The 27,363-nt window shown below is 41.4% G+C and overlaps 1 protein-coding gene across 8 annotated transcripts in view; it reads left to right on the forward strand.

The window, feature by feature from the left end:
* Positions 1-27,363, forward strand: part of RIMBP2 (RIMS binding protein 2) — a 280,460-nt gene that overhangs the window by 142,326 nt on the left and 110,771 nt on the right. For 7 of the 8 annotated variants that reach the window (XM_073312915.1, XM_073312918.1, XM_073312919.1 and 4 more), the window contains 2 exons: positions 12,553-12,642; positions 25,150-25,272. The gene's annotated coding sequence lies outside the window, so the exon portion shown is untranslated. Of the gene's footprint in view, positions 1-12,552; positions 12,643-25,149; positions 25,273-27,363 lie in introns of those variants that run through there. The other variant, XM_073312917.1, reaches the window with a different exon arrangement.

Genomic DNA, 27,363 nt, shown 5'->3' on the forward strand with positions numbered 1-27,363 from the left:
TGGCAACCCTAGTTCCTATGTTCTTAGTCAGGTGGTACATTTTGAGACATGCTATTTTTGTACAGTATTTCCTACAAGAAGTGTAGCCTCCTAATAAGGAGAGGGTAGAAACTGTATGGGTTTTCTTTTATCAGGACACAGTATAATTTGCATGGGCATTTTCTTTTTTAACAAATGAAGAAAATCTAATTGTAGAAGGGCCTTATCTAAAATGCAAATGTTTCTAAATAAAACCTCTGTGTCATGAGAGTGGCAGTGGAGCTGAGCTCTGCATGTGCATTAGCATTCTATGTGCAGGGCTACCTCCCCTCTGCTTTATACTAAGGCCTTTAAATATCAGAATGTACTTCCCCCTTTCAGAGTGGATACACATTTCACACTTAAAGTGTCATGTTTAAATCATAAAATACCTTAAAACAAGTGGCTGTAATTTAATTACTTTGCATTGGCATTTAATAGTCGTTACACGGCACGTGGATGACTGTGTGTAGGACTTAAACACAGTGGGTGAAATTCTGGCCCCATTGAAGTCAATGGCAAAATGACTTTAAAAGAGTCAGGCTTTCACCCACTTTGTTTTTGCCTTCTGTATTCTAGCACAGTGGAATACTTTTGCCATATTTTTGCCTTCTGTATTCTAGCACAGTGGTCAAAAGTACTAGTTGCTAGGGCTAGCTGCCATGGTGGCAGGTGTATCTCTTCTCCATGTGGACTGGTCTAAGCCTCCAGCCAGCTGGAAGGATGTTGTTAGCCAGGTGTCTGCACTGCTCCTTTATGAGAGGGCAGCAATGAATGCCTCTGCTGCTGACCACCCTTACCTATCCTTCCCTGGTGCCAGCAGGATGGCTCTTCTATCACCTGCTCCATGTCCTGTTCGTAAGTCCTCAAGAACTCTCTTGTTAATGGTAGTAATAGAAGAACCTCCGACAGTTTGGAGGTTTGATTTGTTTCAGAGAAGCAGCATCCAGAAGTATGGAAGGCTATACAAGCCCCTTATAGTAGAAGAGAGGTCTTCAGCTCTTGCTAGCATGGGTTTCTTGGATTCATTTACATTGGGAAGCCCACAAGGCCAGCGTTTGGCATCCCTGATGATGCCAAACAAATAATATTACTGACCAATTTTTTATATGCCTCTTGAAAGGTCTAGATTTAGTTTGAATTGTGGGCAAAATTTTGGGTTGAATCTTATTTTATCTTACCCAAGTCGGATGATTCTTATTTAGTAGTGGTCATTTAATCAACTAATATAATTCAAATTATAGATTTACCCAACCTGCAAATTTAGGATTCTGAACTAGCCTTCCCCAAAGTTTGACAGTGTTCAGATCTGAAGTTTTGAATTAGGCCTATCCAGTAGACAAACTGATTTTCCCTTGTCAGTGTTCTGCATTTGGTGTTCCATAGTGAAATTAACCTTCCAACATTAACAGGCAGAAGGGAGATAAAGGTGCCAAATGATAATTTTACATTGTTTTATTTTCTTCTTGCCACATTGCAGAAACTTTGCGTAATTGAACCTGGGGACTTTGGTCCATTTGTTGTCCTGAGGGAAACACAAGTTAATTTGTTTATGGCTATGCACTTTGTATGTTATCTTGCTCATTTATAAGTAAAGATAAATGTTAAATTCTACCTACTCCTGTTTTGACATTAGAGGGTTTATTTCAGCCTTGTGGCTCTATTTCTCATAGTTAAGGCTGCGATTTTGTCACTGAGGTTGCGGAAGTCACAGAATCTGTGACTTCCAAAGACCTCCGTGACTTCAGCCCTGGTATCTGGGAGCTGCAGGGTCCTACCTCCTCCTGCAGTGGCAGGGAGCCATGAGATACCCCTGCCACCTGAGGCAGCAGGCCCCCAAGCTCCCATCTGCCATGGGCAGCAGGGGTACCCCTCAGCTCCCAGCCCCCGTGGGGGGTACCCCGCAGCTCATGGCCGCTGTGGGAGACAGGGGGATCCCCGCAGCTCCCCACCAGCCACAGCGGCAAGGGGATCCCCTCAGTTCCCACCAGTCACATTAGCAGGGAGACCACGGCAGCCCTCCAACCACTCTGGGTGGGTAGGGGGCCCCACAACTCCCCTGCTGCTGCAGTGGGGCAGGGGGAATTCCCTCAGCTCCCCCCACTGCGGCAGGGCAGAGAGATCCCTGCAGCTCCCTGCTGCTTGGGATGGGGTAGAGGGACCCTGCAGCTCTGAGCCCCCATGGATGGTGGGAGCCCCGGAGCTCCTAGCCACCCTGCAGCTGCCCAGTCCCTTCCCATTTTATCATGGATATTTTTAATAAGCGTCAGGGACAGGTCACGGGCTTCCATGAATTTTTCTTTATTGCTCATGACCTTTCTGCGACTTTTATGACAAATATCCATGACAAAAATCTTAGCCTTACTCATAGTTCATCTTCACAACCTAGGGGCCCAATCCTAAGTGTGTACCCTCAACTCTCATTGGTTTCAGAAGACACCTAGTGTGCTCCTGGATCACACATTTTTATCGTACTGGCATGGTTACAAAACTCTGCCACTCACAATAGATTGGGAATCACTGCATCAGAGGGAGCATTTATTAACAATAACTTAACACTGCAAACACGTACATTTCTGATCTACGGGTCACCATTTCCCCCTCATTCCCCCCCCCCCCCCCCGACTTGCTTCCAATGGAGTTTTGCAGAACATTCTATGTTTGCTGCCTTGAATTTTCTGGTTTTATTTTGTATTCGCAACTGTTCCTCTCAGCCAATCAAATGCCTTAAACAGACCACACTAATTCTCCCTTATTCTCTCAGTCATCATAGTGTTAATTACTTGCAGAGGGAAAATGGTAAAGGCTTTGATGGCAACCACTGTGGAACCCATGCTGCCTCTGGGAACAAGTTCTGTAATCTCTGTCCACACTGAATAGTACTTTGAACAAGTAGCTCCAGTACATACCACGCAAGATGAGTAAACATTGTGAAATCAGGCCTAAAAAAAAAAAAAAAAAGACAGTGCTCTATTTCAGGGGTTCTCAACCGTTTTCTTTCTGAGCCCTCCCTCCATCCACAACATGCTATAAAAACTCTACGGCCCACCTGTACCACCACATTTAGTTTTCTGCATATAAAAGCCAGGCCCGGCATTAGGGGGTAGCAAGCAGGGCAATCACCTGGGGCCCCTGGGAAGCTAAGTTGCTCAGGCTTTGGCTTCAGCCCCGGGTGGTAGGGCTCAGGGCCTCGGGCTTCAGCTCCATGCGGCGGGGCTTCAGCTTGCTGCCGAGGGCCCCAGCGAGTCTAATGCTGGCCCTGCTTGGCGGACCCCTGGAAACCTGCTCATGGCTCCCCAGGGGGCCCCAGACCCCTGGTTGAGGGCCACTGCTTTATCTGTTTTTAGAGTGAGTCATTTGCAGGGCAAGAAGATGTGAGAAAAGATCACAGGGTGTTTTTTTTTCTTGAACACCTGTATCTCAGACAATTTCCTATGATTATAATCTTGGAGTAATTCTCGGTATTTACCCTCTGACAATACAAAGTATAGAATTATAATCCGCGAGTGTTCCAGTATTTCCAGTCCAGGTCACCTGTAAACACTAAGCTGTCTTAAGAAAAATAAAAAGCCCCAAATAAACAAAAAATAGTATATACCATCATTTTTTAAAATAAAAGTAATTGATGGATGAGGAAACTAGCACACAAGGCAACAGATGCCTTACTCCAGGCAATTTAGAACCTTGTTACCCAGACAGTAGTGTCAGACTGTGTTAAATCTACAGAAGTCATCCTCCTACTGTGAATTTTCATAGTCAGTCCTTCTCATATCTGTTGAGGGAATTTCTAGTTTTGCTGTATTTCAAACCTGAACACGCGTTTTACTTTCGTTTCTATGCTTAAAAGATGCAACTGATATATAAGGTAATGTCTTTTTTTGTTTTAATTTTGCATAGATGTGTGTTCATAAATGGACTCGTATTTTGTGCAGGGTGCTACTGAGTATACATGTTTAAAGCTATGCAGTCCCCTGTTAAAAATGGAACAAGTTCATGTTAAAAATGGAACAATGCTGGGAATGGGTGGGGGCTAGGATGGGGGAGTCCTAATTTTCCGACTAGATTTACTTTTCCGAAAGAGTCACGTGTAAAATATGCTTGTTTTTAAAATGGCATGTGTGTTTGAGAACACCTAGAACATTGCTTGCATTCAGCTGGAAAAACCTTCACTTTTAAGACCGTTGTTCAATATATTATATTTTAAAGGTTGGTGTTCAGATTTGTTTGTTTTGAGGAAGGTTCCGTATGTGGCATGTGTCATTCGAACACACAGATAATACACATAAGCATGACTTGTGTTTCTCACTTTTAAATAGGGAAAGAATTCTCATTTTAAGCTAATAAAATTTAAGTTCCATACAGTAGTATCTACGTTTATTAGAAAATCTTTTTTTGCATCTAGTTGATACTAATCTGTTCCTCATTGTCACAGCAAATACTTTCATTTCTATGAGGGGATATTTCTAAATTAAGCTTCTGTTGTTTGTTCTCTTATCTTTAATTTCCAGCATTCATCTCCCTGTTTGCAAAAATTTTGGATGCACGTTCTCTATTATATCAGAGTAATAATGGAAGCTGCTTCAACCCCTTGGTTTTTAAAATGGATATTTGCTTAAAGACATCATTAGAAAGGGGTGACAAGCTGCTTGGCTAATAATTTAAACGCATTGTCAAGACTGCAGAGGCTGATGAGAAGTTGCTTTGGGAGCATGAAAGACTGTTTTCTTTTTACTTGCACATTAGTCTGGTAACATTTAATCAGTGTTCTCCTTGTCATATGTTTATGTACAGTGTCTTGGAGTATTAGCTTGATGAGTTCTTAATCTTCAACCTACTCATCTTTATCAACAGCTGAGGGAGATTGACTTGAATAGGTTAAACATTAGACCTCATTTGACTCTGGGATAGTATGTGGCTATATTAATTAAATTATCAGAACTGATATGCACTGTGAATAAATGGTCGGGGGAGGGGGAATTCCCTAGTTTAAAATAAAAACAAAAAACCAAAAACCAGAAGCAGCAGCATCCCAAAGCTATTTGTATAAAAGGGAAACACAAAAGGGGTGGGATTAGAATGATTTTAAACAGGTTTGCATTTTAAATTGAATTGGGTAGCTGTCAGTTTGGCAAGCAGTGGAGAAAACCCTGAATCCAATTTATGGAAGCTCCTAAACTAATCGCACATATCTTCTTCAAACCCAACACTCAGATCAGCCTCTCTCTGCTTGTTGGCAAAATAACTCAGTACAAGCGAGGGTAGGGCTGTAGGTAACAGAAGATCCTGAGTGATAAGCTAGAGGCGAGGAGGACGTATCTGACCTGTTGCCAGCTTGTCTGTCATTTGTGTTGGTTGGTGCATTTCTTGACCTTCTTTCCTCTCAGCAGGAGGCTATAAAGGGAGGGAGCTGTGTTTGGAATTAGCATTTGTAAGAGCTAGAATGGTTGACATTATGCTCAAATAAATTGGTTAGTCTCTAAGGTGCCACAAGTACTCCTTTTCTTTTTGTGAATACAGACTAACACGGCTGCTACTCTGAAAACTGATCACTGTAGAGAATGATTGGAATCACAACCGTGGTAGTTACATGCACTTTCTGTTTTAGTTATGTTTTCTGGTGATAGATACAGCACACATGAGAAATGTATATGTTTTTCTGTATACGCTATGGACATTTGTAGTTGCTTAAGTCCCTGTTCCTTATGTGTAAAAGGCAGAATCTGTACCTGTTAGTTACCCATTAAAGAAGGGGCCAGACTGAAAGAAGGAAAAACAGGCCTAGAAGTACTGTGTGCTGGCGCAGACTGTGAGATTAGCATGGGGAAAATCATGTGGGTTGTTGGTGTGTCAGGTTCTTGAATAGACAGAACTCTCATTGCAGGCATATACTTGATGGCTGCTTAACTCTTCTTCATCTTTATACTCCCAGCACACCAAACTTATATAGGCTGTGGACGTTTCATAGTGAATGCCCACAAGAGCATCTGAGAGAGATTTGAAAGTGAGATGCGTGCTTCATCGAAATGCTTCTCTGCGCCCTTATGCAATATCTGTGTCTCATCCTGCAAGGTCAACAATCTGACCATACTAAAGACACAAAAGCATTAACATAAATATTTTGAAATTAAAAAATTAAAGTTAGTGCAATTCACCGTGAAAAAACTCCGGCGAGGCAGCTCGTTTTACGTTGTTGTCTGAGAGTGTTTCCCCAACATATTTCAGGCTCATATATTTTTCCAAAGTCCCAAGCACATCCCACAAGTTGCAAAAATCCTATTAAGGAGTTGAAGGGTAAACATAATAATGAGGGTACATGTAGTGTGAATTTCCACGTGGCCTTCCGTCCAGAGACAGCAAAGCACTTTTTAAAAAATGTAGTGAATTTAGTAATGAATGTGTTCTGTAGTGAGAGTCTGTGCTCTGACCAATTACCTGGGGAGAATGAGAGGAAGAGGGCTATGCACGGAGGAAGCCTGGGGATGATTGGGGCATGGATGGAATGGGATACAGCAGGGAATGTGCAGGGGATGGGGTGCTACCCTTTGAAGGCAAAGAAGTGTGGGTGGGGATAGCATGAGACATGTCAGAACGCTAGGGGGAGCATATGTTGGAGAATATGTATCAGTGTTGATAGCTAGCAGTGTGAATAACTATCAGCCCTGATGCCCACCGCTTCTCAACCTCAGCTACTTCTTCTACCACCCACAACCTTAACTCCAAAATTAATGCAAAACACCAGCTTGTGCATGCTTATGTGCACACACCACACATGCATGTGTGAGTGTATAGCCCTATGTGTGTGTATCCAGAATTCAGTTCTGAAATTTCTATATAAAAAATTACCACCAAATTTGGAACAATTACTAACAAATTGATTGTGCATTTATGTACGTTGGGTGTTAACAACAGAGATTACTCATTAACAAAACTTATTCTAACTATTATAGGAAAACATGTCTCTCAGCTGCCATTTGTTATCTGACACCCACCTCACTTAATACAGATTAGTCCAAACCAAAGAATAGAGCTCCAAACCTTGTAATTTATAAAAGCCACACCAGTGCTATATTACTCTTCAGAACACATGGACATACCACGTAACTACTAATATGGTCAGAGTTAAGGTCGAGTGTTGGTTTTTCAGGATGAAGGTCTAGGTTCTGAGTGATGGTGGTGGAGCATTTGAAGGGGAACTGATGAGTGACGTGCAGGTGGAGTATTGAATGATTTGGTTGATTTGCTGGATCGACGGAAGCATTGTTTCATTGATCTACCTGCGTCTACACCAGGGGTTAGGTTGGCAAAGTTACTGCTCTCAGGGATATGTATTTTTCACACCCCAGAGCCCTACAACTATGTCAACCTAAATTTTAAGTGTTAACCAGACCTCAGAAGTTCCTGGCTTTGCCACTGATTTTTTGTGTATGATCTTGGATATGTCATTTAACCTCTTTGTGCCTTTGCTCTGCATCTCTGAAAGAGAGAAAATAAAGGTGTTGTAAGAATACACCTATTAATGTATGTGTGGTGCACCTATACTTCCGTGATGAGTACCATCAGAAAGCTTATAAATAAATGATATCATCACTGTAGAAATTTCAGGAAAAGACATGAGCATCTTGGTATCTTAATTGTTGTGATTGTGGGTATGTCTACACTCTGGAGACTATACTGACATAGCTAGGTTGACATAGTTATGCTGGCATAGTGTAGATGCGGCCTAAATTGACAAAGGGTTTTTTCTATTGATGTAGGAAAACCACCTCTGCGAACAACGCTAGCTGCTACATCAACAGAAGCATTCTTCCGTCAACATGGCCATGTCTGCACTGGGGGCTGAGTAAGCATAGCGGTATTGGTCAGGGGTGTTGACATAACTTAAGTGTAGGCCAGGCCTGGTTTATTTTCTATATGTTGTTCAGGCTAGAATTCTGCCAGCAGATGCTGCTGTCACAGATGATTCTTTATCCCGAAAGTTGTATTTGTGATGGGAAGCAGGGACGGTTGTTTACTTTGGCAAATGTCATGAGGCGGCTTATTCCATAAAGCACATCAGTGAAACGAATGACAACCATAGTGAACAACAAATGTAAGTGCAAACAAATAGCTTAGAACTAAGGTACAGTGAAACTGAGATGGTTACTGTCCTATTTTAGTTCATCCTTGCAAATAACGTGATAAAATATATCTCTCTTCAGGTAGGATTAAGGGCCAGCCCAATTGCTCTGCACTCTGTCTCATAAACCAGTTTCCTTTCTGGAGAATTAAAACAGTCTGAAGCATGCTGGCCTACTTTTTGCATTCATTTTGTTTTTTATTTCTGCCTGATTTCCTCGTAATAATAATTTTACAGACTAGATTAAGTGTCTGCTGCAGTAACCAGTGTTACACTACACATTTAATTTGCTCATAGTTTGTCCAACTGGCATGATTTTTATGCAATAGCATGACAAACATCTATACTATTCCAAACGACAAATCTTTATTTAGCTCATCCAGGAGAAGGGTAAGGGTGACTTGATCACATTCTACAAGTACCTATACGGGGCAGAGATTTCTCATCATTAGATGGCTCTATCGTCCAGCAGAAAAATATGTAACAGGATCCAGTTATTGGCAGCTGAAACTAGACAAATTCAGACTGGAAATCAGGTACAAATATTAGCAGTGACGTCTATTACCATTGGGACAACTTGCTTAAGGATGTGGTGGATTCTCTGTCACTTGAAGTTTTTAAACCAAGACTGGCTCTCTTTTTAGAAGATATGATACAGCTCAAACAGAAGTTATTGGCTCAATGCCAAAATCATTGGCTGAGGTTTTTTGGCCTTTGTTATGCAAGAGATCATATTAGATCATAACAATCTTACAGCAATTGTGATTTTATCTATGCCACATAACAAATGTGTCTGGTAATACATTAATTTCAATGTCAGACTGCCAGTTCCTTCTGGTTTTAAATTGTGTGGGTGAAATCCTGACCCCACAGAAGTGAATTGCAAAAGTTCCATTGACTTCAGTGGAGCCAGTATTTCACCCTTTTGAATCTATATTGAAATCCAGTTCTGCTGAAGACACAAGCTATCTGGGATAAGGTATGTTACCCTCTCCCTCCATTGCACTGTTTTCCTTTACTTCATATTTTGCCATTTGACGTGGCTGTCTTAGGGTCAGATCCTTCACTCATGGGCTGGACAATCAGTTGCTGTTAAGTTGTCCCATTGAAGTCTGTGGAGCTATATTGATTTATACCAGCTGAGAATCTGACTCACTGAACTCAATGGCAAACCTCCATCCGTCTTTGGTGATGCAGGGTAAGACCTATAAAATGTAAAGAGCAGGTGACATGTCTTATTCTCTGTAAAGTACAGTGCAAATTTATGGTTTTGTACAAATGACTTTTAATGCTTAATAATGCAAAAAAATTGCATATCCAAGGGTTTGTTCTATTTTTGTGCAGTTTGCTCATATCCTAAAAATATGTATTGACTTAGTTCACAGCTTTTAAAATGGAACACAAGCTATAAAATTCTCCTTGTTTTGCCCCACAGAACTGTCTAGCATCCCACAGAGCATGACTGCCACTTTTAATTGATGATCACATGATCAACGGATTGAACAGAATTTGAGAAATTATAATTAATGAGCTTCTTATGTGTGAGATGATACATCTGCACCTAGGAGACTGAATACTCTGCAAACTACAGCCTTTCTCTTTTTATGCTCAACATAGTAGCAGTCGATATTTAATAGCCAGAGGAGAGCTTCAGAAAAAGTTAGGGGAAGACATCTTACAGCTGTGCTGGGGATGAGAGAGTCAGGATGGTATTTTAATATGTAAAAAATTAGCTGTGCTAATTACACTGAATATTAACCCCTTTCAAATTCAGCCTTGTGCTTGAGGTTTGCTGTGTTTGTGGGCTGCAACCAAGCACAAGGAAGCGCAATAGAAGTGTTTTTTTTCACATAGCGTGGAAGCCAGTTAGGCTTCTTTTAGTCCCGCTTCCCTCCAGCTTGCAACTTTGAGCAGGTTGTAAAAGGAGGTGAGGGTGGGGGGAAAGATGGAGAGGAGGAGATGTAAAGCAAAATTTTAAATTCCAAAGTTGTTTCCATTTTACAAATTCGAAGTGGACCCATTTTCCATTTTATTGTGAAATATTTTCAATTATTTTAACTGGCATTTTTTAACTAAATTGTTATCAACATTTTTTGTTTACTGAAAACCACATTCTCTTACTCAAAACCTGGTTTTTGGTAAACAAAAAATATGGATAATGATTTTGCTTAAAGAAAATGTTTGGTAGAAATATGGAAAAAAATTTGAAATGGAATTTTTTATTTATTGAAAAGCACATCTTATTGAAAATCTGTTTTTTGGTAAATAAAAAAAAGATAGTGATTTTGAAAATGATTTTGTTTGAAATTTCAAGAACATCTTTGGTTAAAAATATTGTGAAAAATTTGCAAAAAGTGGAAATTATTGTTAATGGGAAGAATTTTTCACAGAAAGTGTGCTTTTTTTTAAAAGAAATTTTCACAAAACAATATATTGCATGTGAAAACTTTTGAGCAGTTCTATTCCAGCTGCTTTGCCTGATACCTAAGTAGAGTGAGAAGAGCTCTGTGTGCCAAGCAGATCAGTGGAGTTTCAAAGAGCCACGTTTGGGGGCCAGTGGGGCTGTTGAGAGGTTTACAAACCTTGTGATTCTTTTGTCTAACTTGAGCTGAATTTTCAGTTGGCACTGTCGTAATGAAAACCTGTGGGTTGGGCAGTTCCAGTTTACGTAGGTCAGCAAAAATCCTAAAGTTAGCCCTGAGATTGCAACTTTCATGAGCGGTTAATGTCAGCCTACTTTAGCTTTTAAATTAAAAAATAAATAAATGAACTGACTGAATGTGTTGTACTTTGATATGGTTTTATTAATAAAAGAACAGAATCTAAAATCCACCCTACTGGAAAAATTCACAGCAGTGTAACTGCTTTTTTTACCCAGCTCTTTCAGTCAAGTCTCACTCCTTGCCAAAATGCTTTCAGCAGTCATTTTCCTTGGGATGGCTCTGAGAGACTTTGATTTCATATAGTCACTGTTCTTAAACTCCTGCAAAAAGAGAGGTTTTCAGAACAGGCAGAGGACCCTGCCTGATTTAGGATTTACAGAAAAGCTCAGTTATGTCACCTGAAATCACCTCTTTTGTTCCCAAAGACTGAACTTTAACCACCTAATCTTTTGTGGTTTGTTAACTCTTCTTTATTTCATGCTCCTTATAGTGCCATTGTGATGGGGTATACAAACCCCACACTGGGACAGAAGGGGTTAAATGAGGATACTGGCCCCAGGTAGCCCCTCCCCGTCAACCCTCCAGAACATGCTCCAGCAGCAGACAGCCTTGAAAAGAGAGCAACCCAGCTCAGAAAGGGGAGGCTGGGGAGGAGTGCAGACCTGCCCTGAAGGTTCCTTCCGAAAGAGGCTGGAGAAGTCTCCCTGAAGGAACAGAGCCCAGCCGAGGCTGGCAGTTGTGGTTTCCTTTTTACTTTTTCTTTTCCCCTTATCTGGGACCAGAAGCTGAGGGAAGGAAGCAGTGATGGGACGCAACCCACGGAAGGTAGCTTAAAGGGCCCTCCCGGATAGCGAATGCTGCTAGAGCCCGGTGGAGTGGGCAGGCCTGGTCTCCACTACCCGTGCCCCATGACTGAGTAGGCACTAACCGCTAGGCTTCTTGGCCCACCGAGGACCCCATTACAGCCATGTTGCCCACTGGTATACCTAGCTACAGCTGCAGATAACATCTGGGGTGATGTTATCTTTCTGTTCTTATGTCTGAAGTGCCTGTCACTGTGGTATCCAGGTGCTGTGTGTGGATAGTAGAAAATGGAGATAATTGCCCCTCAGTAGCTGCTGACTCTCTGTTGTAGCTGTGGTGTACTATGAGCTTCTGACTTTGAGGGTCCTGCTGGTTTCTCTTCCCTTCTGGTTCTTCAGGAAAAGCTAGGGCAAGAATCTTGCCATCTTCAAGTCGTGCTGCTGCCAGGGTAGGGCTCTTCATTAACTCCATGGGGAGTTGTGTATTTCAGTTGTCTGGTCTGTGGAGTCAAGTCATGTCCCTTCATAGAATCATAGAATTTCAGGGTTGGAAGGGACCACAGGAGATCATCTAGTCCAACCCCCTGCTCAAAGCAGGACCGATCCCCAATTTTTGCCCCGATCCCTAAATGGCCCCCTCAAGGATTGAACTCGCAACCCTGGGTTTAGCAGGCCAAGGCTCAAACCACTGAACTATCCCTCGCCCCCGATCTTTAATCAGATTCACCCACTTTACCAACTCCAAATTCCCTATCGAAAAATGTGGTGACAGTCATTTATAGTCCATAATAACCCTGCAGGTTTTGGACCTTCAAGACCTTCGGCTTTGTGCCTGACTGCATGCATAGGGATGTATTAATATCCAATAAAGCACGCCCATTGATTACTTAAGATATATGCAATTTAAAAAAATGTCGATGAGTGGCCTATAACACCTTTTCTTCTGTTCTAGGAAAATGAACTGAAGGATGCTGTGCAAGAGAAGAATCGCTTGAGCCTTCAATATGCTAGTCTGTCTCACAAAGCACTGCAATATGACCAGGTAACATCTCAGTCAGAAGACATGCTAATAGCATTCTCACATCCATTTATCTCTGACGCCACACTGCCGAGCTGCTAAAAGCAGACAGCACAGTCCTGCTGCTTCTCTGCTAGTGACCCACAAAGGACATTAAAATGTTTGGTTTTAAAACCACATTTGAATTCATGAACAGTGTATTTTTCGGTGAACAAATGTTACTCCCCAGAAGAAAATGAATAATTAAGACACACAGACAAACATTGGTGAGGTGTGCTTTGTCATTGAAGCATCTTCTCATTGTACTCTAAATTCCTGTGAAGTTTTGGGTGAAAATTGCTGTTTGCAGTGGTTTTCACTAGAGCTTGTCAGGAAATTATTCCCACCAGCCCATGTAAATTTTTGACAAAAACAATTTTCCCCCTGATTTTTGTCAATTTTTCTTATTTTTTTTAATTAAAACTAACAAAGTATCAATACATTTCAGTTTTGCCAAAAAACATTTTCAACCACTTCTAGTTTTGACTCTCTGGCATCTAATTCTCCGCCATCTTGTGCCTGCCTAGCGGACAGTGTGTCTGGGGAAGTTCATGAATCCCTCAGCCTGAAATGGCTGGTGAGGATGCAAGGCTGGGACCTATGACTGATGCAACCTGTTCTCTACCTCTGTCTACCTAGGAACTCAGGAAGGGATTATGGTTCCTGAGGCACAGTCCTTCTGGAACCTTCCCCTGGAGTGCTGCACTCAGTCTAGCTATAAGCCTCAACTAGAGCAAGATCTGACAAGAAAACGGTGATAAATTGAACCTTTCCCACGAGTGATTAGCTGTGGCTTTTGAGGGCCAAACTAGCATATAGCCATTTGCCCACATTGTGGGGGGAGGAGGGGTGTTGTGCTGCACTGCTCCAGAAGGAGTGCAAGGAGAGATTGTGCCCAAACAAGGCACAATTGCACCCTGACTGGCTCAGTGCGCAGAAAAACTGAGAAAGCCGCATCATCCGTTAGGAGAGTTCTCTCTGTTGGCTGCTGTACCTGGCCTGTACTATGAGGCAGAGTTACAGCCCCACCTGGTTTGGGGCAATGTGCCTCTTCCCCAGGGAGGGACACCAAGAGAACTGTCCCTGCATTTCCCTGAGTGCAGGGGTTACAACTGCAAGTGACTGTGCATGGAGCATATAAAATGGGAAAAGAGGTACTTTGTGGCTGCACAAGGGATACTCACAATCTAGTCCCTAAACAAGTTTAGATTGAGCCAAAAGTATTACTTTACATTGGCTTAGAGGGCTAGTCTTGCACACAACTCATTACTCCCGAGGGCATTCTGCGGCGACAAAATTAAAATTGTGCACACAATATTTTAAAATTCTGCAAATTTTATTTGTCAATAAATGTGGAGGCTCCAGCACGACATTGGGGAGCATAGGCCATTGGCTCCACAGAGGTGAGAGATCACTGTGCAGCTCCCCCCAGGACACAGACTCAGCGGTGAAGCTGCGCCCAACCCTGACACAATGCAAGGACCGAGCCTGTCCCAGAAACACACCAGGGCCCTGCCCATCCATGCCAGGTGCACTAGGTATGGGCAGGCAGGCTCAGCAAGGCAGGATCCAAGTGTGGGGGGATCCAGGTGTGGGTTGAGAGGGTTCTGTGTGGGGCAATCTGGGTTGTGGGTGGCTCAGTGAGGAATCCAGATGCGGGGGACTTGTTGGAGAGTTCTGAGTGCAACAGTAATGGGATTCTGCAGAGGGGTCTGGGTGAAGGTGATTGGGGCTCAGCGGGGGGGTCGGTCTGGGTGTGCGGGAATAGAGTTCAGCAGGGGGTCTGAGTGTGGGGGCTCAGTGGGGTGGGGATTTAGGTGCAGCTGGTTGGGGCTCAGTGGGGTGGGGATCTGGGTGCAGGTGGCTCATCAGGGTGGTCCAGGTGCAGTGGAGTGGGGCTCGGAGGGGGAGCTCTGAGTGTGGGGGGTGAGGCTTGGTGAGAGGGGGTCTGGTTGCCTGGGGGTTGGGCGGATGGGAGAGCAGCTCCCTGTATGGGGATCCCTCCCCCTGCAGCAGGAGATGGGGGAGTTTGCAGAGCTTTCTGCCACCAGGGGAGAAATCTGGGGCATGGGGCTGACCCGGCCCTGGATGCCGTGCAGGGGAAGAGGAAGTCCCATCCTCCCCAGCCCAGCCAGGACTAGGAGCTGAGCCCAGCGCAGGATAGGAGCCACCCACCGGGTCTTCCCCAGTTTCTCCTCTAGCCTCACAGTGATTTACCTCTCTGCCGGCTGCCATGGGCCCCTGAAAGATACTGCTAGGGAGGGTCACATGACCGCTCTTGTGTCTTCCCTTTGCTTCCCTGTCAGAAAGTGATTTTTCTATGGGGAAGCAAAGAAATCTGCAGGGGACATAAATTCTGCACATGCGCAATGGCACAGAATTCCCCCAGAAGTAACTCATATCAGAGACTGCAATAACACTGCAAACATCAAAGATCAACTGGAGTTGGTTGCCTACCTCACTTAGGCCCCTTTGAAGTGCATATTTCAAATATGTAGACTCAGGACTGAAATTCTGAGCTAAAACTTGTGCTGTTTAATCTCTGAGCCAGCCAGGACTGGTTGGTAAAGGTGAACGGTTGAGAATAGAGGGTGGTTATGTATGTACTGTGTGACTTCATACATAGCACACGATCTCTAAACAGAACTGAAATTTTCTGCTCTTCAGAGCAGATTGGAGAGGAATCAAAGTGGTTCCTATGTAAATCAGGAGCATAATAATATTTTGGGATGGAAAGAGGCCATATGGCTTATTTAGATCTATCCACCCCATCTGTCTAGTGTTTCTCTCTCATGATGTTTTTCTTTTAAATACCTTTCCAGCGTCATCCTTTCCCCACTACTGTTGTTTACAGCAGTGCTACTCAAAGTGGTGATCCGCGGACCGATGCCGGTCCGCGAGCCATCAGCTGCCGGTCTGCGCGCACATTGGAAAAAAAAATTGCCGATCCCCCACATCAGATAGCTTGAGAAGCACTGGTTTACAGAGCTCGCTAAATGTAACCTTCACTAGCCACATAAAGATAGGGTCCATACCCCATGCAGTTTACATTCTACCTCAGACAAACGTAGCATGTGGGGCTAATGCAGGGAAGGCTTAAGAAAGTATTGAAGAATGTTAGCCCTAATTACCTTATTGTAGTTGTAATAGTAATAATAAAAAACTATAGCTATAAAGCACCTCTCTTTGCCCAATGTACTAAACAACCTTGCAAAAACAAATTTAAATTCAGAGGGTGAAATCCTGGCCCCATTGAAGTTGAGGCAAAACTACCATTGACTTCAGTGGGCTCAGATTTCACCAATTGTGTTTGTTTGTTTATTTGTTTCGTAAGATGTTTAGAATACAGCTCACTGAAACTCGTGTAGTGCTCTGGGTACCTGTTCCCTACATTCAAAATGACAGTATCAATGTAAACAGGGGACTTCCCATAAGTAGATCCACCTCAGTACACACTCTCCTCAGCCGTGTTAACAAAGAAGGAGAAAAGATGAGCTTTGCAGCATGCCTGAAGGTTAACAAATCTGGGCTCTGGCCAACCAAGAGAGGGCTTCTTCAGGAATGACCCGCAAGCAGCCCCATCTCATATAGATTAAAGGGGCTCTAGCTCCATTGCTTCCAGACATCTGGATTGTGACAGTATGTCAGGCAGAGAGAAGCTACCTCTCAGTTAACCCACACCATTTAGGGCTTTATAGGTTAAAACTAACCCATTAGCAGTCTTAGTAGTAGTATTTGCATTGTAGTGTTTAGGAGCCCCAGTCCTGGACCAAGGCCTCACTGTGCCAGGAACTGTACAAAGAACAAAAAATAGTCCCTGCCCCAAAGGGCTTACAGTCTGAATTCCACCCATTTCAAAAAAGGAAAATTCAAAGATCATCTGTCCCCTAAAACCTTTTTAAAAAAAATAAAATAAAAATAAAGCCAATTGTATATGAAGTGAGTTATCTGAGGAAAAACTGAAATGGGAAAGAAGGAATAGATAATAGGGTAACAGCAGTCAAACTAAAAGAGAACAAATTCCTCAGAATAAAACCATTCTAAGTTGTTTTTAAAGTTAAGAGATATGGATTATTTGGGGTTCTACATGTTAGGCCCTGGCATAGCCCAGGCACAATTACCTGCAGGCTGAAGCACTTGTGGTGAGCTCCTTTAAACCATGGCTAGTGGTCAAGCACAAATATCCATCCAGGAGATCCGTGGAGCAGGTCTCAGACACACCCGGGGCTTTTAAAAATCTCTAGGGCCCAGTCCTGCAGAACCTCCCATTGACTTCAACGGGAGCAGGAACAGGCCCTCAAAATACTTGCACTGAGTGCCAGGAAAAGAGCAGTGCATCAGAGGCCAATACCCCTCACCAAACAATGCTAATGTGGTACCAAGGGGTAGATCCTCAATTAGTGTACGTTGTCAAAGCTCCACTGATGTACATGGGAATTTACAGCAACTGGGAGTGATGACAGTTTAGTCCAGCTGAGGGTCTATCCCTGTACTTAAGTCAATGGACCTATGACCATTTATTTGAGTGTGTGTGGTGGTGTGGACAATATTATGGAATACAGAGAAAGCTTTCAGCGTGTATGGAGCCATTTTCCTAGCACATGTTCTTGCTCTCCTTCCTGAGTCAGGCTTGGCAATCAGCTCACTGATAGCTGTGATTAAGAGAGTGAACTTCATTATCAGGATTCTTAATTACAGGTGCACAGAGGTACTCTTGCTCTACTCCTTCCTCAAAGTCTGCATGGAGATAATTGGTATTCCAATACAAAAATACTTAATATTCTGTGTGGAATATTTTTCTAGGCTCCCATGAGCATGTTCCCTTCCCAAATTGATAGGGCAAAAATAAATAATTGGAGGGTATAGTGTAAGGAAGAATTTTTAGGAAAAAATGTGAAATAGAAACAGTTAAAGTGTAATGAAAAATAAACTAATGTTAGGCAGAAAAACCAGCCATGAGGTAGAAGTGTGTAGTCTAAGCACAGGGCTCGGACCTAGGAATTCTGAATTCTATCCTTAGATTTGCTGTGTGGACTTAGGCAAATCATGTAACCGTCTGTGCCTCATTTTCACTGATAATAGCCAGAGGGATTTGGGAGTATGGATTAGTTTGTCTAGTATTTTTGAAAATGTAAACCTCTACGCAACTGCTACGTATTAAAGATAGGAAGATTTTTAACACTATTATAGATCAGCCCTCAAAGAGAAAGAATACACGTAAAATAAGCTCATTATGGTCACATACAAATCACAATAAGAACCATTTTCATTTCTTTTTGTATAGGGTTTTTTTTAAAACTCATTAAGACTTAATTTTGAAAAACAGGCACCTAAATTGCACCAGCAATTCTATGAACACAAATAAGGATATATGCACACAACCAGGGCAGTCTTGTGTGAAAATAGAGGAACCATTAACTGTTTTGTGCACAGCACAAAGGGTGAAAAACTCATTCCTATGCAAAGGGCATCACAGAAACTATACAACACTTAAGCCTCCAAAATAAGTCTTAAGTGGTATTTAATTGTGCATAGCTCTTGTGCTGGCCCTCTGCCTGGGGGAGAAGATCCTTCAATATGCATATATGCAGGTTTTGCATACAGAAAGGGTGTGCAGTTTATGTAGGCTCTGATTTGGTTGCCTGCTGATGTGCACATATAAAGATGGGTAGTGTGTATATTGCATGTTCAAAATATGTTTCTAACATATATGTTTTATAGGAACAATTATGAATGGAAAATGTAACCTCTTCCTTATATGGGATGATGTTTTCTCAGAGACAGTAGTAGTATGAGAAGGAGGACTTGTGGCACCTTAGAGACTAACCAATTTATTTGAGCATAAGCTTTCGTGAGCTACAGCTCACTTCATCGGATGCATACTGTGGAAAATACAGAAGATGTTTTTATACACACAGACCATGAAAAAATGGGTGTTTACCACTACAAAAGGTTTTCTCTCTCCCCACCCCACTCTTCTGCTGGTAATAGCTTATCTAAAGTGATCACTCTCAAAGCTTATCTAAAGTGATCACTTACAAAGGAGAGTGATCACTTTAGATAAGCTATTACCAGCAGGAGAGTGGGGTGGGGGGAGAGAAAACCTTTTGTAGTGATAAACACCCATTTTTTCATGGTCTGTGTGTATAAAAACATCTTATGTATTTTCCACAGTATGCATCCGATGAGGTGAGCTGTAGCTCACGAAAGCTTATGCTCAAATAAATTGGTTAGTCTCTAAGGTGCCACAAGTACTCCTTTTCTTTTTGCAAACACAGACTAACACGACTGTTACTCTGAAAGTAGTAGTATGAGAAGTTGGCTGGTTCACTAACATCCAGTATTAAAGCAGAGAGTATTAGGGTGCTTATCTCTGTAACAGGTAAATTAGTCTGATCTCAGCAGTTGTGGTCTGCCTATGGCAGAATTAATTGCAGGCCTGCAGAGCGCATTTATCAGTGTAAGTAAACTGTATTTGGCACAGGGAGAAATGTTCTTTCACTGCTTGGCTAAATGAGCTCCTTACCAATGAAATAAACTGTGGTATTTTTCTAGTAACTCCATAGTCTTTGGATTTAAGTATTATGAAAAACTGAAGGTACTTCATTAATATTATAGATTTCATAACTGACCCAAGTGACAGAAGTGTTTGATGTGTGGTAATATATGGAATGAAAAGCTTTGTGGATGACGCACACATTTGTGTGCGTTTAACGCAGAGTCATCACAGAGCAAAATGTTCCCAGTGTTTCTCTCATGAAATCATGACTGTTTACTATGGATCTATCTAGGTCAACTGTCTTTGCCACTGGGGGCTTTGATAGCAGTGCTCAAATCTGTAATTCAATTTCATGCATATCCCATATGTTCTTAAACAGACAGCTTGTTGGAGAGATCATTAAAATCACTTTTAGTGCATATTTTGTAAAAAAAAAAAAAAAAAAAAAGTGAGTGACAGACTCCTTGAACACTCTGCTGCTGTTCTGGGTACAGTTGTCTGTGTGATTTAATGCAAAATCCTCAGGAGGAGAAAGTCCTGGTCAGACTGTGCTGTGGAAGTACAAAATACTATTATTATTATTTATGGAGATGTGTTTCCCCTGTTTCTTCCCAAGGTACAGAGTGAAAATACACAGATATCTTTGTTTATTAAGACCTGAACCTCTAAAGGAGGAGGATTAGATACAGATTATTAGGACCATTTGGATAATCATTAAGCTTAAAGTGTTTTTTATAGGGCTTTGAGATCCTTGGATGAAATATTCTCTCTCTGATAGGCACATAAAACATCTGCAGATTCCACACGTCTCTAATACAAATCTTCCCAAGGTACATTGTCAGAAGAACTCTGGGATGCACTGTCTGATCCCATAGCCCTTTATTTCCCATGTGAAAAAAAAATCCACAGCAGAAACAAGGAATGCTCACCACACGTCAAATAATTTTTTTTTAAATCCAGATAATTATTACTAGTAGACGTAAGAAAATTGGAAATCATTCAGTAAATGGATGTACCATATTATCATGTAATCCCTTATTAAAATCAAATAGGAATGTTGTCTGCCACACTGTAGAATAAGATTTATTATTAAGGAAAATGATCAATTTATGAATGTACAAAGGCACACTCCTACAAGTAGGACATTAGTTCTGATGCTTCTCTTTTATACTGGTGTAAATGGGTTGTGAGAATAGAATCTGACTTTAGTTTGTATCTTCAAATACAATTATTGTAGGTTAGATCTCTTAACTATATTATAGATATATCATACTAAATATAATTGTCTATGAATAAGCTTATTGAGAAAACTGTTAATGAGCGAAGTATACATACATCTATCTGTCATCTATTTAATGTAGCATATATGCACATATATATCTCCTGGAGATAGAAGCAATAACAATAATACCTAGCTCTTATATAGTGCTTTTCATGCATAGATTTCAAAGCATTTTTAAAAGGAGGTTAGTATCATCTCCATTTTATAGATGGGTAGGTGAAGTGACTTGGCCATGGTTATCCACCAAGCTAGTGGCAGTATAATAGAACCCAGACCTCCTAAATCTTTCTCTAATGAGTTATCCACTAGGCCACACTAACAAGTTAAACACATTCTTACTAATTCAAAATGCTGGATTAATTATGAATCCATCTTACTTGTCAGTTTGTCATCAGTAATAGATACGAACCTTATGCTTACTTTGGGTAGTAGGCTATCACTAAAGGCTTGTCTACAGAGGAAAGCTTTTGTGAAATAAATTATCATGTGAATTTAAAGTGCAATAGCTATTCCACACTCGCAGCCTAATCACTTCCACTGTGGATTATGCTAAACTGCACAAAGGCACTCTTAGCACAGAACAAGAGTGTCCACTTGGGAATTCATTTGGAATAGCTATTCCACAATGGCTGTTGTGGGTTATTTCCCCTGTAGACAAGCTCCACGTCTTAAAACCAAAAAAAAAATTGGCCCTAAAATTGCCTTTTCTGTACCGCTGGGTTGCCATTTCTTTGTCATCTTCTAACTTTATTGCAGGAAGTTCCTATTTTAACAAAACCATGTGTTTCTCAGATACAGTCCTTGTATAAATCACTCACATAGGTGAGCAAAGACTAGAATTGTGGTCCTTCTGATCCAAATTAATAGACTTGTATCTTTTAACCCCCAGACCAAGGGAAATTTGTCATAGTTGGCAGCATTATCCTTATCCTCTCTGTGGAGCAGCCACTAGACAACACCATCACGAGCTCAAGACACAAAGCCTATTTTACTATTACTTTCGTTTATTTTTATAAAGGTACTGCTGTTACTTTCTGTGTCAATAGGCAGATGTTCTCATCCTTTTAGAAGACCAGTTTTAAGAGTCAGGGTGCCCTCAGTAATGTTTGCAAACTTAGTTGTGATACAACACTAAGAGAGTTGCGTCATGATGTTTCATGTGTGTATGGTGAGGAAGTGCCAGCACACGCCTGCCTTCTCGTGGTCCTGCCTCCCATAAAGCCACGTTTCCCATGCCCTCCAAATATCTGCTCTCAGCTATAATTAGCATCCACAGTTGCTGGCGAGTTACCTTTGTAACCCAGAGCCAGGCCCTTATCTGTGACTTCCCCGGTGTATCGCCTTTCCTGTCCCCTTCATTCCTTATGGATTGCATCTGAAAACATATAAGCAGCACGAATAAAATCAAAATAGAGTTGCATAGCCCTAAAGAAATGCGTGTTTCCTTGTGTTTTCCTCTTCCTTTTTCCATTTCTTTATTTCTTTCTCTGATTGTCCTTTCGCTTTCGTTCTTTCCCTTTTACATTCATGTCAGTCCTCTCATTTCTCTGTTCTGCTCCCCCACCTTTTGTTATGTTTCCACTTCTGCTTTCTTTCTCCAGTTCTCTTTCCTCTGTTTCCCGCATTTTCCCCCTATACCATATCTCCCAGTTCCTGTGTAATCTCCCTCCCGCCCCCGCTTTTTTCCCCTTTATTTCAGGTCTACCTACAACCTGTCGCAAGTCTTTTTCTCCCTTTGGTCTCCCCTCACGTCCTTCCCACTAAAGACATCCTTTACAAAATCTTCCCTCCCTCCTCTGACACCATTTATCACGATGTCCCTTCTGTCATGTCTATCATGACAACTCCCACCCATAATAGCTCTCTTCCCATCACCGGACACTACCTTCTCAACCTCTCTTCCAGGACTTGCATTCCTATGTTCAGGGCTGGCTCTAGGTTTTTTCCGCCCCAAGCAAAAAATTTGCCACTCCAAGAGCGCAACTGCCCAAGCAAAAAAAAGGGGGGGTGGCCGGAATGCTGCTCGCTTTGCTGGTGCCTAGCGCCGGTCCTGCCTATGTTCTCTTTACCCTTCCCCACATCTCCCAACCCATTAGATATCCATCTATCCATCCATACTTTCTCCTTCTCTCCCTCCTCTAATCTCTCTCTCTCTCTTTTTCTCATCCCAAGACATTCCCCAATTTTTGGTTCTTTTGTGTGTGTTTTTGTGTGTGTCTTCTTTACCTGGCATGTATTTTTAGATGACAGAATTGGGTGCCCCAGGTAATGACCTTAGTTTGGTCCTGGTTCGAGCCCAGTTATCTCAATTAAATGATTATTTTTTTCATGCTGAACTGTACACCCTTTCTTGGAGCTTGCTCCAAACCTTTGTGGTTCATCCATCGTTAGTAAATCAGCTGAGAATCACAGACAATAACACGCTTGCATTGTCAATGGCAATGTCTCATCACCTCCCTTTACTCACCACATTATATTTTTACAATGTACATCAAGCAGTCTGAGCAGCGAAAGACCATACCAAGTACGGAGGAAGTTAATAACTTCTGAAAAGCCATTGTTTAAATGAATGTCTCCTACGGTAAAGAGTTTTGAATGGAAAGGGAAAATAAAAATATACACGGAGGAAAAAAAAATTCCTGAGGGTGCTGGTAATTGCATTAGTTCTCATGGAAAACAAGATCTGTTCTTTCTCTTTTCCAGTCCATTGCATTCTGAAAAGCCCTCTGTAAAGAAAATAGCAGGGTTACATTGAACAGTTTAGATTCAATTTGAACCGTCGTGAAATTCACGAGTTAACAAACTGTAGCCAGAGGGAAAATGTGGTTTTCCAGGGTTTCTCTGAACGGACATCACCGTAGGAAGTTGTGTAATGTCTTTGGATTTAAAAAAAAATGCAGCTTTACTAATCAAACAAAAAGAGAACTTGTCCCCTCTATAGCTGTGTTGGAAAGGAGAAACTAACTTTGACCCACAATCGAAGTCTACACATTTTTTCCCTATAATTATTGCGCTGCCTTTCCTTCCCTTACCCAGCCCTGCATTCACTAATCCTGCTTTCACTGTTACATTTCTGATTGTCAATTGGACAAAGAAAACAGATGCTGTCCAGACTCTTATTGAGCTAAAATGGTATGGGCTTTGTTTCGTTTATGTCCTTGCGAGCAGCGTTGTGAAGATGTGTGTTTGTCACGTTTTTGTGAACGCTATATATCTATCTTTGTATCTGTTAGTAGTGGATTTGAATTGTTAATGTTCTTTGTGGTGTTATGTTCTGAAGATTTCAATTCCTGATGTGATATACTCTGTAATTGTTACATTGCAGGACTCATCGTTTGTGCTTAAACCTAGACAGTGCTGAGAGGTAAAGGGCCAGATTCTCACATTGTACACTCCATTGAAACCAGTTTACATTAGCTGAAGATATGGATCAAAAGGTCAAGGAAAAGAACTGGTCCATGGAATATTGATGGAATAATTTATTTTCTAAATATACAATGTATATGTATACTACATATTACATAGTCCCCATATTATGTGCAGACTTGAAAGTTCCCAAAATGCTCTATTTTGTACTTAGTTACTTGCATTGAAAGGCTAAGCTAACTCTGGGGTAAAATAAACAAGAAGTTAAGCCTTATTTGCTGAATAACTTAACCTCATGACGTTATCTTATTTGGAAATAGGACATGTACAAAGATTTTAAGGGAAAACACAATTTTTGCTCAATGTGAATATTTCTTTTCCTTCAGAACGGAAAATAATTTGATTGTACATTTTAATTTTCCTCTGTTGCTCATGCTTATTATTAATTTAGAACAGGCTGACTTGATGAAGTCAAAAGATTAAATCAGAAATGGTATACATGTGATCTGTTTATACTTACATCTCTGCAACCTCAGATGAGGAGGAAGAATCTTAGGACGTTGCTTTTATTTACAGAACCCCAGTGTGGTAGGCACTTTACAAACACAAGGCTTGATACTGCAGACACTTAAGCATGTGTGTCTCTCTACTCACCCAAGTGGCCTTATTAAAATCTATGGAAATATCTACATTAATAAGTTTACTCACTGATGTTTGAGAGACCAGGGCCTCAGAGTTTACCGTTGAGGGTTCTGATCCTGCAAACAGCTGCATTGTCTAGCAGCTCCCTACATCTGCCTGCAGTAACACGGTATCAGAAATCTACACTGACAGATCTCTGTGCAGGTTTGGAGCCCAGATAAACGACATACAGACAAAAAGGTGAGGGTAGAGTGAGGTGTAACAAAACTATTTGATCTGAGTTACTTTTATCTATTTTGCCCATTTACTGGTATATGTATTAGCCTTTTCCTTTTAGTTTTTTAACTTATGCCCAATTACATTTTGATTATCAGATTGTTTGTAACCGTACCAAATGAGAGTGGTTGTGTGCGTGTGTGTATGTTCACACACATGATATACTCACACAATTGCCTTCTTCTACTGTTTCCTTTTTTCACTTAAGTTTAACCCCTTACCTAATTTCAATTTTTGCTTTTGTTTCTTATCTCTTATTTTCTGCTTTATATTTTTTCCTGTCCCCATTTGATGGCCTTGGGCAGAATTGCACAAGCGACTGGTATTCATTTCAGATGTGCTTTTCTCTTGGTAAATTGTCTACATTGAGAGTACTTTACCTCTCACGCTTCTTTTTTATTTTATTTTACTTTTTTTATATTTTTAGGTGAAATCAGACTATGTTCAGCTTAGAGAAACCCTCACCATAGTGACCAAAGAACGAGATTTGGCTGTGAAGGAGAAACACCAGCTCCAAGCCAAGCTGGAGAACTTAGAGCAGGTCCTAAAGGTATGGCTAATACAATGAAGTCTGGTAACTCAGTGTCTAATACCTTTGCCTGTGTTCTTCATTTCAGATGTAAGAGGCTGTAATAGAATGCTAGAAGAAATATGACAGGTTTCAGGTTTGCATCCGATGAAGTGAGCTGTAGCTCACGAAAGCTTATGCTCAAATAAATTGGTTAGTCTCTAAGGTGCCACAAGTACTCCTTTTCTTTTTGAGAAGAAATATGCTTTCTCTGATGATTCTGTTGCCTGTATAGCATCCCAATTAAGCAAAACACTTATGGGAACATGTTGATGATTACTTCAAGCACAAGTAAACTCATTCCTACGCAGCAAAACACTTAAGCATGCGCTTGAAGTCACTGGAACCTGAACATGTGCTTAAGTGCTTTGCACAATAGACACAGAATAAGTCATGCTTACTTGCTTTACTAAATAGGGGCCTTCCTGACCATTCGATAAAGATGACTTATATTACTATTTTTTCCCCCGATGGTCCTGGAATAAAATGAAATAAATAATGAAGATACCACTTTGAGGGAGTCATCAAACAAAAAGGGAGGGGATATAAACTAAATTCTAGCTGCATTTAGGATTTTACAAAATTGCTGTTCGGGTGACTTGAGCTCATAGTTACTGAATGGGAATCAAGTTGATAGGAGGAGGAAAGTATTAAAATCAGCTGTGTGGGTAAAGGATTGAAGTGGTTCACTTTCGGGGATGGCAGTGGCATAGAGATTGTCATGGGGTCAAATCTTGTCCATGTGGATAGTGATAGAAAGTCATTGCCAGCTGAATGTTGCTTCTAACCTGGTGGTCTAAGCTAGTGGGTGTCAGTCCAGTTCCTTATGGACAGGTGTCCACAACCCACCAAATAAAGCCCACTGCCACATTTGGATCTAATTCCATGACTGTTAGAAGTCTTACAAGAGTGTTCAAGGATTTAGGGAGCCATGGAGACTAATATGTCCTCTTACTCCAGATGTGATCCCTCCAGATTGAGGCTGAATAGTTGTGGGAGAAGCTTATGGAGCCGGTGTCCATGCTCCAGCTGTTCTGTAGAGACACAGAGGTTTTTACTTTGCAGAGTCATCAGTTTGGCACTTCCTTTTAAACTTTAACAAATTCTCTTTATTTTTAATCACACATTTAATCCTTTCAGTCTGGGATTTTATAGTATGTTAAGGGCACTATCCTACTTCTGTTTAGATGGTGATTGTATAATAGTATGTGTAGCATTGCTTCCATTAAATAATTCAATCAACAAATAATTTCATTTTCCACTAGTGGCTGCATACTGTAGGAACACAGATAGCAGTAGTCCATTTCTGCTGTGTCCGGATTTGTCAATATTTGCATCCTATCACACTGTAGCTTTTAAAGTGTATATATGTGTATTCTGATTCACTAAAGGCAGAATTCTGTTGAATGTTTTCCATAGGTGGTTTATTTTGGTATGTCTCTTTAATAGACTCAGATGTTAGGGCCAAATTGTGATACCCTTATTCACATATTTTGTCAGAATCTGGCTATTCATGTTAATTGTAAAATTGAGTTATGAATCTTTATATATCATTTGCTCTGTTCTTATAATGTTCACCTCTCACAGCATTGTAATTTGCATCTGTATAACGCAATGTGAATTATGGCTGTACTGAAGATGCAAGAGTCTTAATTAGGAGGTCCCAGTTTTTCTCAGCATGGAGACCAACAAACCACGGTGTTGAATTCTCTGAGCTTTTTCTTAAATTTCCCCCTAGTTGTTGTTTGTTTCTTTTATGGAAGGGCTAGGCATTCCAGTCAAGGATTGGGGCCTTATTGCGCTATGTGCAGTACAGACATCTAACGACGAAGGCAGCCTCTGACTTGGAGAGCTCCCAGTGTGTATGTGATGGGCTGTGTCATCTGGATGAAACAGACAAACAGAGTGGAGATGAGTTGAGAGGATAAGGTCAGAGTGAACAGTAAAACAGAGCTGATCAGGAAAAACAAGCCACAGCTCATCACTTGCCCAGCCATTGTAGATATTGCAGCAGAGTTAGCTTTTGAGGAGGGATTTTGCCAGGGAGGTGGTAGCTTCAGGGATTTTACCAGG

Source organism: Lepidochelys kempii, chromosome 15 (assembly GCF_965140265.1).
Source record: "Lepidochelys kempii isolate rLepKem1 chromosome 15, rLepKem1.hap2, whole genome shotgun sequence".
Classification (NCBI taxonomy): domain Eukaryota; kingdom Metazoa; phylum Chordata; order Testudines; family Cheloniidae; genus Lepidochelys; species Lepidochelys kempii.